The sequence below is a fragment of the Balaenoptera borealis genome (genome assembly GCF_965194805.1).
Source record: "Balaenoptera borealis genome assembly, chromosome: 10".
NCBI classification, from domain to species: domain Eukaryota; kingdom Metazoa; phylum Chordata; class Mammalia; order Artiodactyla; family Balaenopteridae; genus Balaenoptera; species Balaenoptera borealis.
In genome coordinates, this window is record NC_138874.1 from 40,530,667 (window position 1) to 40,548,158 (window position 17,492).

Genomic DNA, 17,492 nt, shown 5'->3' on the forward strand with positions numbered 1-17,492 from the left:
CTCCATTCTGTTCTATTTCGTGGCCCTTTCCAAGTTACGTCCCCCTTGAAGTTGAGGGTATGCATTTCTCTACAACACCTTCAGCATTTATTGTTTGTAGTTTTCTTGCTGATGGTTATTCTGACAAGTGTGATCTGATACCTCTTTGTGGTTGAATTAGCACGTGCCTCATAATCCGTTGAAATTGAGCTTGAAGGCAAGTCCTATTTATTTTTCAAGCTGTGATTAACCCTTAGTTCTTCAAAGTGCTCTCTTAAAGTATGTGTCACATTTTTAAATGTTTTGGCCATTACCTCCCTCAAGACATTTTGAGGGCAGGTTTCATTTATAGTCCTGCATTATTTCTTCCTATGAAATGACCATTAGCACAGGCTTTAAAGCTGGTTTTGCAGGTAACTGCCATAGGGTGGCAGCCTTTCTATGTTCCCCACCCTTGTAACTAGGGGAAAGCCCTTGCGGCCTGTGGTGTTTCTCGGTTATAAATTAGAGTGGAGTGTGCCTGGACAAACCCACACAAGCTGATGTCTCTTTACATTTGTTGGATTTTTAAATTTAATTTTTATTTTTTATTGGAGTAATTTTCCACTGTGTACGTGGACCACTTCGACTTTGTGCATTCCTCGGTTGATGGACATTTTCATTGCTTCCAATTGTTGGCTATGGTAAATTATGTTGGAGTGCATGATTGCCAGCCTGTGACTTTTTGATTCTCATTTTCTCAGGTGATAGGCCCAGCAGTGGGTGTGATTCATTGACTGGTAGCACCGTGTTTCCCTTTTCCAAGCACCTACTTTGTGTTTTCATTAGTGGCTCTTACCACGTCCCCCTTAGAATCGAGGGTACGCAATTCTCCACAATCGCTTCAGCATTTATTGTTTGCAGCATTTATGCTAATGGCCCTTCTGGCTGCTGTGAGCTGATAGGTTTTTGTAATTTGGGTTTGCATGTGTCTGAAAATTCGTAAAACTCATCATTTTTCTCCGCCGTTTTCTTTTCTGTTCAAAAAAGGAAACAATTGGGAATACAATATAACTCTTGAAATTGTCTTCTTGGAAGGTTGCCCTCTGTTTAATTTTTTGGTCAATTTTCCACCCCAGAATTTTTTTAGAGAGCAGGTGTCATTTCCCGAACTGCAAGTTTGGTGACTATTTAGTGACCTTTAGCAATGGGTTTAAAGGTGATGTTGTGGGAGGTGGCCTCAAGCAGGCAGCATTTGTCCATTCCCAAATCTGGGTATTAGGGCAGCAGAGCCTTTCTGGAAGTCGTGTTCCTAGGTTGTAAATTACATTGGAATGTGCATGGAGAAACCCCCATAAGTTTATGTCTCATTATTTCTTCTTGGTTTTAAAAATTCTTTTAATTGGGGTAAAGCTTAGAATATTGTTTCTCCTAGGTGTACACAATCTGGTTCATTTGTACATTATATATGTCTATTCAAGTACAGATCCTCTTCCCATGTAAAATGTTACAGAGGGTTCCGCACACCTCCCTTGCTATATGGTCGGTCTTTTTGTGATATATATATAATATGTGTTTGTATACATATAGTACACTAATCTTAATTTATCCATTCCCCCCACCTTTCCTTTTAGATGAGCATAGTTTGTTTTCTAAGTCTGTGAGTGTCTTTCTCTGTGGAAATATGTTCATTTGTGTCAGTTATTAGATAACGCCTATAAGTGATATCATAGAATATAGGTCTTTTGCTTTCGGACTTACCTCATGTTTCGTGATTATCTCCAGACTCATTTGTGGTGCCTCAAAGAGCAATGGTTCATTGTTTTCCATGGCTAATATTCCATTGTGTACATGGACCACTTCTTTTTTGTCCATTCACCTCTTGTTGGACATTTTGATTGCTTCACTGTCTTGGCTATTGTGAATAAGGCTGCACTGCAGCTTTTGCGGCCTGTGTCTTCTCGATTCTTGTCTTCTCAGGTGAGACGTCCAATGACGCGCCTGCTGGATTGAATGGTACCTCCATTTTTACTTTTAAACACAGCTCCTTTCTTTTCTCATTATTGGCTGTTACCCCTTTACGTCTCACCAGCAGGTAGAGGGTACACAGTTCTCTGAAACCCCTTCAGCATTTATTGTTTGTAGACTTTTTGCTGATGGTCAGTCGACTGGTGTCAGTTGAAACTTTTTCTGGATTAGATTGCATGCGTCTAACACTCCCTGAGGTTGAGCTTTTATCCATTTTCCTTTTTTTTTAAAAGAGTGTGAGTAAAACTTAACTCTTCATAATCTCTTCTTGAAACATTTGCCTGTTTTGAATTGTTTTGTCCATTCCCTACTTCAGCACCAATTTTTAGGGCAAGTGTCCTTTACAGCCCTGAGTCCTTGTGAATGTTAAGTGACCATTAGCTGTGAGTTTAAAGCTGCTCTTGCAGGAAACGGCCACAAGTTGGCAGCATTTCTCCTTTACCAAATTTGTTTACTAGGGAAACAGAGCCTTAATGGAAGTGGTGTTCTAGGTTGTATATTAGAATGGAATATGCCAGGAAAAAGCCCTTTAGTTTATGTCTCATTACTTCTTGTTCATATTTGTAATTTACTTTTTATTTTTTATCCCAGCAAATTCGATTACAATGGTTTGTTTGTTCTAGGTGTGCAAGATGTGGTTCTTTCACACATATACGTGTATCTATTCTTCCTCGCATCCTTTTCCCATGTAGGTTATGGCACAATGTTGAGTAGTCTCTCTCCTGGTCTTCTGTACGTCTTTGGTGGTTATATATTTCACATGGTTTGTATATCTTTGTTAACCCCAATATGGTAATGTAACCAATCCTCATCCCTTTCTATTTGGTGAACCATAAGTTTTTTTAATGAATCTGTGATTGCCTTTCTCTGTGGAAATATCTTCATTGGTATCAATTTTTAAGTAACTGCAAAAAGTGATATGATAGGATATGTGTCTTTTGCTTTCTCACTGACTACAGGTGGCGTGATTACGTCTAGACTCATCTATGGTGCTGCAAATGGCATTGTTTCATTTTTTTCACTAGCGAATATTCCATCTGTACATGGAGGAGTTCTTCTGTGTCCACCCATCTGTTGGTGGACTTTTTGGTTCCTTCCATATCTTGGCTATTGTAATACTGTGCCATGCAGATTTGCCTGCCTGTGTCTTTCCAATTCTCTCTTCTTAGATTATAGGTCGAGGAGTGGGCCTGCTGGATCATATGGTAGCTCAATGTTGACCTTTTTAATGCGCCTCCATTCTGTTCTATTTCGTGGCCCTTTCCAAGTTACGTCCCCCTTGAAGTTGAGGGTATGCATTTCTCTACAACACCTTCAGCATTTATTGTTTGTAGTTTTCTTGCTGATGGTTATTCTGACAAGTGTGATCTGATACCTCTTTGTGGTTGAATTAGCACGTGCCTCATAATCCGTTGAAATTGAGCTTGAAGGCAAGTCCTATTTATTTTTCAAGCTGTGATTAACCCTTAGTTCTTCAAAGTGCTCTCTTAAAGTATGTGTCACATTTTTAAATGTTTTGGCCATTACCTCCCTCAAGACATTTTGAGGGCAGGTTTCATTTATAGTCCTGCATTATTTCTTCCTATGAAATGACCATTAGCACAGGCTTTAAAGCTGGTTTTGCAGGTAACTGCCATAGGGTGGCAGCCTTTCTATGTTCCCCACCCTTGTAACTAGGGGAAAGCCCTTGCGGCCTGTGGTGTTTCTCGGTTATAAATTAGAGTGGAGTGTGCCTGGACAAACCCACACAAGCTGATGTCTCTTTACATTTGTTGGATTTTTAAATTTAATTTTTATTTTTTATTGGAGTAATTTTCCACTGTGTACGTGGACCACTTCGACTTTGTGCATTCCTCGGTTGATGGACATTTTCATTGCTTCCAATTGTTGGCTATGGTAAATAATGTTGGAGTGCATGATTGCCAGCCTGTGACTTTTTGATTCTCATTTTCTCAGGTGATAGGCCCAGCAGTGGGTGTGATTCATTGACTGGTAGCACCGTGTTTCCCTTTTCCAAGCACCTACTTTGTGTTTTCATTAGTGGCTCTTACCACGTCCCCCTTAGAATCGAGGGTACGCAATTCTCCACAATCGCTTCAGCATTTATTGTTTGCAGCATTTATGCTAATGGCCCTTCTGGCTGCTGTGAGCTGATAGGTTTTTGTAATTTGGGTTTGCATGTGTCTGAAAATTCGTAAAACTCATCATTTTTCTCCGCCGTTTTCTTTTCTGTTAAAAAAAGGAAACAATTGGGAATAAAATATATCTCTTGAAATTGTCTTCTTGGAAGGTTGCCCTCTGTTTAATTTTTTGGTCAATTTTCCACCCCAGAATTTTTTTAGAGAGCAGGTGTCATTTCCCGAACTGCAAGTTTGGTGACTATTTAGTGACCTTTAGCAATGGGTTTAAAGGTGATGTTGTGGGAAGTGGCCTCAAGCAGGCAGCATTTCTCCATTCCCAAATCTGGGTATTAGGGCAGCAGAGCCTTTCTGGAAGTCGTGTTCCTAGGTTGTAAATTACATTGGAATGTGCATGGAGAAACCCCCATTAGTTTATATCTCATTATTTCTTCTTGGTTTTAAATTTTTTTTTTTAATTGTGGTAAAGCTTAGAATATTGTTTGTCCTAGGTTTACACAATCTGGTTCATTTGTACATTATATATGTCTATTCAAGTACAGATCCTCTTCCCATGTAAAATGTCACAGAGGGTTCCACACACCTCCCTTGCTATATAGTCGGTCTTTTTGAGATATGTATATAATATTTGTTTGTATACATATAGTAACACTAATCTTAATTTATCCATTCCCCCCACCTTTCCTTTTAGATGAGCATAGTTTGTTTTCTAAGTCTGTGAGTGTCTTTCTCTGTGGAAATATGTTCATTTGTGTCAGTTATTAGATAACGCCTATAAGTGATATCATAGAATATAGGTCTTTTGCTTTCGGACTTACCTCATGTTTCGTGATTATCTCCAGACTCATTTGTGGTGCCTCAAAGAGCAATGGTTCATTGTTTTCCATGGCTAATATTCCATTGTGTACATGGACCACTTCTTTTTTATCCATTCACCTCTTGTTGGACATTTTGATTGCTTCACTGTCTTGGCTGTTGTGAATAAGGCTGCACTGCAGCTTTTGCGGCCTGTGTCTTCTCGATTCTTGTCTTCTCAGGTGAGACGTCCAATGACGCGCCTGCTGGATTGAATGGTGCCTCCATTTTTACTTTTAAACACAGCTCCTTTCTTTTCTCATTATTGGCTGTTACCCCTTTATGTCTCACCAGCAGGTAGAGGGTACACAGTTCTCTGAATCCCCTTCAGCATTTATTGTTTGTAGACTTTTTGCTGATGGTCAGTCGACTGGTGTAAGTTGAAACTTTTTGTAGATTAGGTTGCATGGGTCTAACACTCCCTGAGGTTGAGCTTTTATCCATTTTCCTTTTTTTTTCAAAAGAGCGTGAGTAAGACGTAACTCTTCATACGCTCTTCTTGAAACATTTGCCTGTTTTGAATTTTTTTGTCCATTCCCTAGTTCAGCACAATTTTTTAGGGCAGGTGTCCTTTACAGCCCTGAGTCCTTGTGAATGTTAAGTGACCATTAGCTGTGATTTTAAAGCTGCTCTTGCAGGAAACGGCCACAAGGTGGCATCATTTCCCCTTTACCAAATTTGGTAACTGGGGAAACAGAGCCTTAATGGAGGTGGTGTTCTAGGTTGTAAATTAGAATGCAATGTGGCAGGAAAAAGCCCTTTATGTTTATGTCTCATTACTTCTTGTTCATATTTATAATTTACTTTTTATTTTTTATCCAAGCCAATTTGATTAAAATGGTTTGTTTGTTCGGTGTGCAAATGTGGTTCTTTCACACATATACGTGTATCTATTCTTCCTCGCATTCTTTTCCCATGTGGGTTATGGCACAATATTGAGTAGTCTTCTCCTGGTCTTCCTTATGTCTTTGGTGATTATATATTTCACATGGTTTGTATATCTCTGTTAACCTTAATATGGTAATGTATCCAATCCTCATCCCTTTCTATTTGGTGAACCATAAGTTTTTTAATGAATCTGTGATTGCCTTTCCCTGTGGAAATATCTTCATTGGTATCAATTTTTAAGTAACTCCAAAAAGTGATATGATAGGATATATGTCTTTTGCTTTCTCACTTACTACAGGTGGTGTGATTACGTCTAGACTCATCTATGGTGCTGCAAATGGCATTGTTTCATTTTTTTCACTAGCGAATATTCCATCTGTACCTGGAGGAGTTCTTCTGTGTCCACCCATCTGTTGGTGGACTTTTTGGTTACTTCCATATCTTGGCTATTGTAATACTGAGCCATGCAGATTTGCCTGCCTGTGTCTTTCCAATTCTCTCTTCTTAGATTATAGGTCGAGGAGTGGGCCTGCTGGATCATATGGTAGCTTAATGTTGACCTTCTTAAGGCACCTCCATTCTGCTCTAGTTCGTGGCCCATTCCAACTTACGTCCCCCTTGAAGTTGAGGGTATGCATTTCTCTACAACACCTTCAGCATTTATTGTTTGTAGTTTTCTTGCTGATGGTTATTCTGACAAGTGTGATCTGAAACCTCTTTGTGGTTGAATTAGCACGTGCCTCATAATCCGTTGAAATTGAGCTTGAAGGCATGTCCTTTTTATTTTTCAAGCTATGATTACCCCTTAGTTCTTCAAAGTGTTCTCTTAAAGTATGTGTCACATTTTGAAATGTTTTGGCCATGACCTCCCTCAAGACATTTCGAAGGCAGGTTTCATTTACAGTTCTGCAGTACTTCTTCCTATGAAATGACCATTAGCACAGGCTTTAAAGCTGCTTTTGCAGGTAACTGCCAGAGGCCGGCAGCCTTTCTATGTTCCCCACCCTTGTAACTAGGGGAAAGCCCTTGCGGCCTGTGGTGTTTCTCGGTTATGAATTAGAGTGGAGTGTGCCTGGACAAACCCACACAAGCTGATGTCTCTTTACATTTGTTGGATTTTTAAATTTAATTTTTATTTTTTATTGGAGTAATTTTCCACTGTGTACGTGGACCACTTCGACTTTGTGCATTCCTCGGTTGATGGACATTTTCATTGCTTCCAATTGTTGGCTATGGTAAATAATGTTGGAGTGCATGATTGCCAGCCTGTGACTTTTTGATTCTCATTTTCTCAGGTGATAGGCCCAGCAGTGGGTGTGATTCATTGACTGGTAGCACCGTGTTTCCCTTTTCCAAGCACCTACTTTGTGTTTTCATTAGTGGCTCTTACCACGTCCCCCTTAGAATCGAGGTTACGCAATTCTCCACAATCGCTTCAGCATTTATTGTTTGCAGCATTTATGCTAATGGCCCTTCTGGCTGCTGTGAGCTGATAGGTTTTTGTAATTTGGGTTTGCATGTCTCTGAAAAATCATAAAACTCATCATTTTTCTCCGCCGTTTTCTTTTCTGTTCAAAAAAGGAAACAATTGGGAATACAATATAACTCTTGAAATTGTCTTCTTGGAAGGTTGCCCTCTGTTTAATTTTTTGGTCAATTTTCCACCCCAGAATTTTTTTAGAGAGCAGGTGTCATTTCCCGAACTGCAAGTTTGGTGACTATTTAGTGACCTTTAGCAATGGGTTTAAAGGTGATGTTGTGGGAGGTGGCCTCAAGCAGGCAGCATTTGTCCATTCCCAAATCTGGGTATTAGGGCAGCAGAGCCTTTCTGGAAGTCGTGTTCCTAGGTTGTAAATTACATTGGAATGTGCATGGAGAAACCCCCATAAGTTTATGTCTCATTATTTCTTCTTGGTTTTAAAAATTTTTTTAATTGGGGTAAAGCTTAGAATATTGTTTCTCCTAGGTGTACACAATCTGGTTCATTTGTACATTATATATGTCTATTCAAGTACAGATCCTCTTCCCATGTAAAATGTTACAGAGGGTTCCGCACACCTCCCTTGCTATATGGTCGGTCTTTTTGTGATATATATATAATATGTGTTTGTATACATATAGTACACTAATCTTAATTTATCCATTCCCCCCACCTTTCCTTTTAGATGAGCATAGTTTGTTTTCTAAGTCTGTGAGTGTCTTTCTCTGTGGAAATATGTTCATTTGTGTCAGTTATTAGATAACGCCTATAAGTGATATCATAGAATATAGGTCTTTTGCTTTCGGACTTACCTCATGTTTCGTGATTATCTCCAGACTCATTTGTGGTGCCTCAAAGAGCAATGGTTCATTGTTTTCCATGGCTAATATTCCATTGTGTACATGGACCACTTCTTTTTTATCCATTCACCTCTTGTTGGACATTTTGATTGCTTCACTGTCTTGGCTATTGTGAATAAGGCTGCACTGCAGGTTTTGCGGCCTGTGTCTTCTCGATTCTTGTCTTCTCAGGTGAGACGTCCAATGACGTGCCTGGTGGATTGAATGCTGCCTCCATTTTTACTTTTAAACACAGCTCCTTTCTTTTCTCATTATTGGCTCTTACCCCTTTACGTCTCACCAGCAGGTAGAGGGTACACAGTTCTCTGAAACCCCTTCAGCATTTATTGTTTGTAGACTTTTTGCTGATGGTCAGTCGACTGGTGTAAGTTGAAACTTTTTGTAGATTAGATTGCATGGGTCTAACACTCCCTGAGGTTGAGCTTTTATCCATTTTCCTTTTTTTTTCAAAAGAGCGTGAGTAAAACGTAACTCTTCATATGCTCTTCTTGAAACATTTGCCTGTTTTGAATTTTTTTGTCCATTCCCTACTTCAGCACAATTTTTTAGGGCAGGTGTCCTTTACAGCCCTGAGTCCTTGTGAATGTTAAGTGACTATTAGCTGTGATTTTAAAGCTGCTCTTGCAGGAAACGGCCACAAGGTGGCATCATTTCTCCTTTACCAAATTTGGTAACTGGGGAAACAGAGCCTTAATGGAGGTGGTGTTCTAGGTTGTATATTAGAAAGGAATATGCCAGGAAAAAGCCCTTTAGTTTATGTCTCATTACTTCTTGTTCATATTTGTAATTTACTTTTTATTTTTTATCCCAGCAAATTTGATTACAATGGTTTGTTTGTTCTAGGTGTGCAAGATGTGGTTCTTTCACACATATACGTGTATCTATTCTTCCTCGCATCCTTTTCCCATGTAGGTTATGGCACAATGTTGAGTAGTCCCTCTCCTGGTCTTCCGTACGTCTTTGGTGGTTATATATTTCACATGGTTTGTATATCTTTGTTAACCCCAATATGGTAATGTAACCAATCCTCATCCCTTTCTGTTTAGTGAACCATAAGTTTTTTTAATGAATCTGTGATTGCCTTTCTCTGTGGAAATATCTTCATTGGTATCAATTTTTAAGTAACTGCAAAAAGTGATATGATAGGATATGTGTCTTTTGCTTTCTCACTGACTACAGGTGGCGTGATTACGTCTAGACTCATCTATGGTGCTGCAAATGGCATTGTTTCATTTTTTTCACTAGCGAATATTCCATCTGTACATGGAGGAGTTCTTCTGTGTCCACCCATCTGTTGGTGGACTTTTTGGTTCCTTCCATATCTTGGCTATTGTAATACTGTGCCATGCAGATTTGCCTGCCTGTGTCTTTCCAATTCTCTCTTCTTAGATTATAGGTCGAGGACTGGGCCTGCTGGATCATATGGTAGCTTAATGTTGACCTTTTTAATGCACCTCCATTGTGTTCTATTTCGTGGCCCTTTCCAAGTTACGTCCCCCTTGAAGTTGAGGGTATGCATTTCTCTACAACACCTTCAGCATTTATTGTTTGTAGTTTTCTTGCTGATGGTTATTCTGACAAGTGTGATCTGATACCTCTTTGTGGTTGAATTCGCACGTGCCTCATAATCCGTTGAAATTGAGCTTGAAGGCAAGTCCTATTTATTTTTCAAGCTGTGATTAACCCTTAGTTCTTCAAAGTGCTCTCTTAAAGTATGTGTCACATTTTTAAATGTTTTGGCCATTACCTCCCTCAAGACATTTTGAGGGCAGGTTTCATTTATACTCCTGCGTTATTTCTTCCTATGAAATGACCATTAGCACAGGCTTTAAAGCTGGTTTTGCAGGTAACTGCCATAGGGTGGCAGCCTTTCTATGTTCCCCACCCTTGTAACTAGGGGAAAGCCCTTGCGGCCTGTGGTGTTTCTCGGTTATAAATTAGAGTGGAGTGTGCCTGGACAAACCCACACAAGCTGATGTCTCTTTACATTTGTTGGATTTTTAAATTTAATTTTTATTTTTTATTGGAGTAATTTTCCACTGTGTACGTGGACCACTTCGACTTTGTGCATTCCTCGGTTGATGGACATTTTCATTGCTTCCAATTGTTGGCTATGGTAAATAATGTTGGAGTGCATGATTGCCAGCCTGTGACTTTTTGATTCTCATTTTCTCAGGTGATAGGCCCAGCAGTGGGTGTGATTCATTGACTGGTAGCACCGTGTTTCCCTTTTCCAAGCACCTACTTTGTGTTTTCATTAGTGGCTCTTACCACGTCCCCCTTAGAATCGAGGGTACGCAATTCTCCACAATCGCTTCAGCATTTATTGTTTGCAGCATTTATGCTAATGGCCCTTCTGGCTGCTGTGAGCTGATAGGTTTTTGTAATTTGGGTTTGCATGTGTCTGAAAATTCGTAAAACTCATCATTTTTCTCCGCCGTTTTCTTTTCTGTTCAAAAAAGGAAACAATTGGGAATACAATATAACTCTTGAAATTGTCTTCTTGGAAGGTTGCCCTCTGTTTAATTTTTTGGTCAATTTTCCACCCCAGAATTTTTTTAGAGAGCAGGTGTCATTTCCCGAACTGCAAGTTTGGTGACTATTTAGTGACCTTTAGCAATGGGTTTAAAGGTGATGTTGTGGGAGGTGGCCTCAAGCAGGCAGCATTTGTCCATTCCCAAATCTGGGTATTAGGGCAGCAGAGCCTTTCTGGAAGTCGTGTTCCTAGGTTGTAAATTACATTGGAATGTGCATGGAGAAACCCCCATAAGTTTATGTCTCATTATTTCTTCTTGGTTTTAAAAATTTTTTTAATTGGGGTAAAGCTTAGAATATTGTTTCTCCTAGGTGTACACAATCTGGTTCATTTGTACATTATATATGTCTATTCAAGTACAGATCCTCTTCCCATGTAAAATGTTACAGAGGGTTCCGCACACCTCCCTTGCTATATGGTCGGTCTTTTTGTGATATATATATAATATGTGTTTGTATACATATAGTACACTAATCTTAATTTATCCATTCCCCCCACCTTTCCTTTTAGATGAGCATAGTTTGTTTTCTAAGTCTGTGAGTGTCTTTCTCTGTGGAAATATGTTCATTTGTGTCAGTTATTAGATAACGCCTATAAGTGATATCATAGAATATAGGTCTTTTGCTTTCGGACTTACCTCATGTTTCGTGATTATCTCCAGACTCATTTGTGGTGCCTCAAAGAGCAATGGTTCATTGTTTTCCATGGCTAATATTCCATTGTGTACATGGACCACTTCTTTTTTGTCCATTCACCTCTTGTTGGACATTTTGATTGCTTCACTGTCTTGGCTATTGTGAATAAGGCTGCACTGCAGCTTTTGCGGCCTGTGTCTTCTCGATTCTTGTCTTCTCAGGTGAGACGTCCAATGACGCGCCTGCTGGATTGAATGGTACCTCCATTTTTACTTTTAAACACAGCTCCTTTCTTTTCTCATTATTGGCTGTTACCCCTTTACGTCTCACCAGCAGGTAGAGGGTACACAGTTCTCTGAAACCCCTTCAGCATTTATTGTTTGTAGACTTTTTGCTGATGGTCAGTCGACTGGTGTCAGTTGAAACTTTTTCTGGATTAGATTGCATGCGTCTAACACTCCCTGAGGTTGAGCTTTTATCCACTTTCCTTTTTTTTTAAAAGAGTGTGAGTAAAACTTAACTCTTCATAATCTCTTCTTGAAACATTTGCCTGTTTTGAATTGTTTTGTCCATTCCCTACTTCAGCACCAATTTTTAGGGCAAGTGTCCTTTACAGCCCTGAGTCCTTGTGAATGTTAAGTGACCATTAGCTGTGAGTTTAAAGCTGCTCTTGCAGGAAACGGCCACAAGTTGGCAGCATTTCTCCTTTACCAAATTTGTTTACTAGGGAAACAGAGCCTTAATGGAAGTGGTGTTCTAGGTTGTATATTAGAATGGAATATGCCAGGAAAAAGCCCTTTAGTTTATGTCTCATTACTTCTTGTTCATATTTGTAATTTACTTTTTATTTTTTATCCCAGCAAATTCGATTACAATGGTTTGTTTGTTCTAGGTGTGCAAGATGTGGTTCTTTCACACATATACGTGTATCTATTCTTCCTCGCATCCTTTTCCCATGTAGGTTATGGCACAATGTTGAGTAGTCTCTCTCCTGGTCTTCTGTACGTCTTTGGTGGTTATATATTTCACATGGTTTGTATATCTTTGTTAACCCCAATATGGTAATGTAACCAATCCTCATCCCTTTCTATTTGGTGAACCATAAGTTTTTTTAATGAATCTGTGATTGCCTTTCTCTGTGGAAATATCTTCATTGGTATCAATTTTTAAGTAACTGCAAAAAGTGATATGATAGGATATGTGTCTTTTGCTTTCTCACTGACTACAGGTGGCGTGATTACGTCTAGACTCATCTATGGTGCTGCAAATGGCATTGTTTCATTTTTTTCACTAGCGAATATTCCATCTGTACATGGAGGAGTTCTTCTGTGTCCACCCATCTGTTGGTGGACTTTTTGGTTCCTTCCATATCTTGGCTATTGTAATACTGTGCCATGCAGATTTGCCTGCCTGTGTCTTTCCAATTCTCTCTTCTTAGATTATAGGTCGAGGAGTGGGCCTGCTGGATCATATGGTAGCTCAATGTTGACCTTTTTAATGCGCCTCCATTCTGTTCTATTTCGTGGCCCTTTCCAAGTTACGTCCCCCTTGAAGTTGAGGGTATGCATTTCTCTACAACACCTTCAGCATTTATTGTTTGTAGTTTTCTTGCTGATGGTTATTCTGACAAGTGTGATCTGATACCTCTTTGTGGTTGAATTAGCACGTGCCTCATAATCCGTTGAAATTGAGCTTGAAGGCAAGTCCTATTTATTTTTCAAGCTGTGATTAACCCTTAGTTCTTCAAAGTGCTCTCTTAAAGTATGTGTCACATTTTTAAATGTTTTGGCCATTACCTCCCTCAAGACATTTTGAGGGCAGGTTTCATTTATAGTCCTGCATTATTTCTTCCTATGAAATGACCATTAGCACAGGCTTTAAAGCTGGTTTTGCAGGTAACTGCCATAGGGTGGCAGCCTTTCTATGTTCCCCACCCTTGTAACTAGGGGAAAGCCCTTGCGGCCTGTGGTGTTTCTCGGTTATAAATTAGAGTGGAGTGTGCCTGGACAAACCCACACAAGCTGATGTCTCTTTACATTTGTTGGATTTTTAAATTTAATTTTTATTTTTTATTGGAGTAATTTTCCACTGTGTACGTGGACCACTTCGACTTTGTGCATTCCTCGGTTGATGGACATTTTCATTGCTTCCAATTGTTGGCTATGGTAAATAATGTTGGAGTGCATGATTGCCAGCCTGTGACTTTTTGATTCTCATTTTCTCAGGTGATAGGCCCAGCAGTGGGTGTGATTCATTGACTGGTAGCACCGTGTTTCCCTTTTCCAAGCACCTACTTTGTGTTTTCATTAGTGGCTCTTACCACGTCCCCCTTAGAATCGAGGGTACGCAATTCTCCACAATCGCTTCAGCATTTATTGTTTGCAGCATTTATGCTAATGGCCCTTCTGGCTGCTGTGAGCTGATAGGTTTTTGTAATTTGGGTTTGCATGTGTCTGAAAATTCGTAAAACTCATCATTTTTCTCCGCCGTTTTCTTTTCTGTTCAAAAAAGGAAACAATTGGGAATACAATATAACTCTTGAAATTGTCTTCTTGGAAGGTTGCCCTCTGTTTAATTTTTTGGTCAATTTTCCACCCCAGAATTTTTTTAGAGAGCAGGTGTCATTTCCCGAACTGCAAGTTTGGTGACTATTTAGTGACCTTTAGCAATGGGTTTAAAGGTGATGTTGTGGGAGGTGGCCTCAAGCAGGCAGCATTTGTCCATTCCCAAATCTGGGTATTAGGGCAGCAGAGCCTTTCTGGAAGTCGTGTTCCTAGGTTGTAAATTACATTGGAATGTGCATGGAGAAACCCCCATAAGTTTATGTCTCATTATTTCTTCTTGGTTTTAAAAATTTTTTTAATTGGGGTAAAGCTTAGAATATTGTTTCTCCTAGGTGTACACAATCTGGTTCATTTGTACATTATATATGTCTATTCAAGTACAGATCCTCTTCCCACGTAAAATGTTACAGAGGGTTCCGCACACCTCCCTTGCTATATGGTCGGTCTTTTTGTGATATATATATAATATGTGTTTGTATACATATAGTACACTAATCTTAATTTATCCATTCCCCCCACCTTTCCTTTTAGATGAGCATAGTTTGTTTTCTAAGTCTGTGAGTGTCTTTCTCTGTGGAAATATGTTCATTTGTGTCAGTTATTAGATAACGCCTATAAGTGATATCATAGAATATAGGTCTTTTGCTTTCGGACTTACCTCATGTTTCGTGATTATCTCCAGACTCATTTGTGGTGCCTCAAAGAGCAATGGTTCATTGTTTTCCATGGCTAATATTCCATTGTGTACATGGACCACTTCTTTTTTATCCATTCACCTATGGTTGGACATTTTGATTGCTTCACTGTCTTGGCTATTGTGAATAAGGCTGCACTGCAGCTTTTGCGGCCTGTGTCTTCTCGATTCTTGTCTTCTCAGGTGAGACGTCCAATGACGCGCCTGCTGGATTGAATGGTACCTCCATTTTTACTTTTAAACACAGCTCCTTTCTTTTCTCATTATTGGCTGTTACCCCTTTACGTCTCACCAGCAGGTAGAGGGTACACAGTTCTCTGAAACCCCTTCAGCATTTATTGTTTGTAGACTTTTTGCTGATGGTCAGTCGACTGGTGTCAGTTGAAACTTTTTCTGGATTAGATTGCATGCGTCTAACACTCCCTGAGGTTGAGCTTTTATCCATTTTCCTTTTTTTTTAAAAGAGTGTGAGTAAAACTTAACTCTTCATAATCTCTTCTTGAAACATTTGCCTGTTTTGAATTGTTTTGTCCATTCCCTACTTCAGCACCAATTTTTAGGGCAAGTGTCCTTTACAGCCCTGAGTCCTTGTGAATGTTAAGTGACCATTAGCTGTGAGTTTAAAGCTGCTCTTGCAGGAAACGGCCACAAGTTGGCAGCATTTCTCCTTTACCAAATTTGTTTACTAGGGAAACAGAGCCTTAATGGAAGTGGTGTTCTAGGTTGTATATTAGAATGGAATATGCCAGGAAAAAGCCCTTTAGTTTATGTCTCATTACTTCTTGTTCATATTTGTAATTTACTTTTTATTTTTTATCCCAGCAAATTCGATTACAATGGTTTGTTTGTTCTAGGTGTGCAAGATGTGGTTCTTTCACACATATACGTGTATCTATTCTTCCTCGCATCCTTTTCCCATGTAGGTTATGGCACAATGTTGAGTAGTCTCTCTCCTGGTCTTCCGTACGTCTTTGGTGGTTATATATTTCACATGGTTTGTATATCTTTGTTAACCCCAATATGGTAATGTAACCAATCCTCATCCCTTTCTATTTGGTGAACCATAAGTTTTTTTAATGAATCTGTGATTGCCTTTCTCTGTGGAAATATCTTCATTGGTATCAATTTTTAAGTAACTGCAAAAAGTGATATGATAGGATATGTGTCTTTTGCTTTCTCACTGACTACAGGTGGCGTGATTACGTCTAGACTCATCTATGGTGCTGCAAATGGCATTGTTTCATTTTTTTCACTAGCGAATATTCCATCTGTACATGGAGGAGTTCTTCTGTGTCCACCCATCTGTTGGTGGACTTTTTGGTTCCTTCCATATCTTGGCTATTGTAATACTGTGCCATGCAGATTTGCCTGCCTGTGTCTTTCCAATTCTCTCTTCTTAGATTATAGGTCGAGGAGTGGGCCTGCTGGATCATATGGTAGCTCAATGTTGACCTTTTTAATGCACCTCCATTCTGTTCTATTTCGTGGCCCTTTCCAAGTTACGTCCCCCTTGAAGTTGAGGGTATGCATTTCTCTACAACACCTTCAGCATTTATTGTTTGTAGTTTTCTTGCTGATGGTTATTCTGACAAGTGTGATCTGATACCTCTTTGTGGTTGAATTAGCACGTGCCTCATAATCCGTTGAAATTGAGCTTGAAGGCAAGTCCTATTTATTTTTCAAGCTGTGATTAACCCTTAGTTCTTCAAAGTGCTCTCTTAAAGTATGTGTCACATTTTTAAATGTTTTGGCCATTACCTCCCTCAAGACATTTTGAGGGCAGGTTTCATTTATAGTCCTGCATTATTTCTTCCTATGAAATGACCATTAGCACAGGCTTTAAAGCTGGTTTTGCAGGTAACTGCCATAGGGTGGCAGCCTTTCTATGTTCCCCACCCTTGTAACTAGGGGAAAGCCCTTGCGGCCTGTGGTGTTTCTCGGTTATAAATTAGAGTGGAGTGTGCCTGGACAAACCCACACAAGCTGATGTCTCTTTACATTTGTTGGATTTTTAAATTTAATTTTTATTTTTTATTGGAGTAATTTTCCACTGTGTACGTGGACCACTTCGACTTTGTGCATTCCTCGGTTGATGGACATTTTCATTGCTTCCAATTGTTGGCTATGGTAAATAATGTTGGAGTGCATGATTGCCAGCCTGTGACTTTTTGATTCTCATTTTCTCAGGTGATAGGCCCAGCAGTGGGTGTGATTCATTGACTGGTAGCACCGTGTTTCCCTTTTCCAAGCACCTACTTTGTGTTTTCATTAGTGGCTCTTACCACGTCCCCCTTAGAATCGAGGGTACGCAATTCTCCACAATCGCTTCAGCATTTATTGTTTGCAGCATTTATGCTAATGGCCCTTCTGGCTGCTGTGAGCTGATAGGTTTTTGTAATTTGGGTTTGCATGTGTCTGAAAATTCGTAAAACTCATCATTTTTCTCCGCCGTTTTCTTTTCTGTTCAAAAAAGGAAACAATTGGGAATAAAATATATCTCTTGAAATTGTCTTCTTGGAAGGTTGCCCTCTGTTTAATTTTTTGGTCAATTTTCCACCCCAGAATTTTTTTAGAGAGCAGGTGTCATTTCCCGAACTGCAAGTTTGGTGAATATTTAGTGACCTTTAGCAATGGGTTTAAAGGTGATGTTGTGGGAAGTGGCCTCAAGCAGGCAGCATTTCTCCATTCCCAAATCTGGGTATTAGGGCAGCAGAGCCTTTCTGGAAGTCGTGTTCCTAGGTTGTAAATTACATTGGAATGTGCATGGAGAAACCCCCATTAGTTTATATCTCATTATTTCTTCTTGGTTTTAAATTTTTTTTTTTAATTGTGGTAAAGCTTAGAATATTGTTTGTC